Consider the following 842-nt stretch of genomic DNA (forward strand, 5'->3'; position numbering starts at 1 on the left):
AATGTTTTTATGCAGTAGAATTATTCCCGTGATATTTTTATTTTATTTTATTTTTTCGTTTTAGTGAATAATAAAGTTATTATCTACGTGTATACATTCTATGTGTAATATAGGTTGTGTATAATTTTTATTATGTCTTATGTCGTTTAAAACACTTTTGTAAATACATGTAATAATATTTAATTACCTTAAACATACTTATATTCCCAATAGAAGCTAACTGGCTCGTTGGTCTAGGGGTATGATTCTCGCTTTGGGTGCGAGAGGTCCCGGGTTCAAATCCCGGACGAGCCCTTTTTAGCCGTCTTCAACAAGAAGATCAATTCGGCTCTTGTTTTCCGCATTCTCGATAACTTAGCCGATTGTGAAATTTATTTAATGTTTTTATTAAATAGAAAATAATTTTATTATATTTTAAGACTGGTCTCAAGACCGGTAATCAATATTAGTGTTTTTTTATTTTTATTTAATAGATTCTAGTTCAGGGGAACTCCCTTGTTTTGTATTTATTATATTTTTTCTACAATATTATTTTTTGACACTTGTGTCTGATAATCCGGTGTAATAAAAATTGTAGAGGTCAAGAGAAAACGAATTTGAGAGACGATTTTTACAGTTAATTTGAACAGACGAATAATTACAGTGATGCAATTAGGCGTACTTATGTAAAATATGCGGAAGCTGATCTGAGTGCATGTCCGAATAAAAACGACGTAAGTTACATGTTTTATTTTAAGTTTTTTTTACATTTATCCAATGTGTTTTTGTTAATTCCTTGTTCCTACATTTAGGATCAATTATAAAAAAATATCATTCAAAAATGTCTAACAATTCATATAAAA

The 842-nt window shown here is 28.9% G+C and overlaps 1 non-coding gene across 1 annotated transcript; it reads left to right on the forward strand.

Annotated features, from left to right (window-relative positions):
* The first annotated feature begins 222 nt into the window (after positions 1-222).
* Positions 223-294, forward strand: Trnap-ugg (transfer RNA proline (anticodon UGG)). The gene has a single exon. It is a non-coding gene; the product is annotated as a tRNA-Pro (tRNA).
* Positions 295-842: the final 548 nt, after the last annotated feature.

The sequence above is a fragment of the Nymphalis io genome, chromosome 1 (assembly GCF_905147045.1).
Source record: "Nymphalis io chromosome 1, ilAglIoxx1.1, whole genome shotgun sequence".
NCBI classification, from domain to species: domain Eukaryota; kingdom Metazoa; phylum Arthropoda; class Insecta; order Lepidoptera; family Nymphalidae; genus Nymphalis; species Nymphalis io.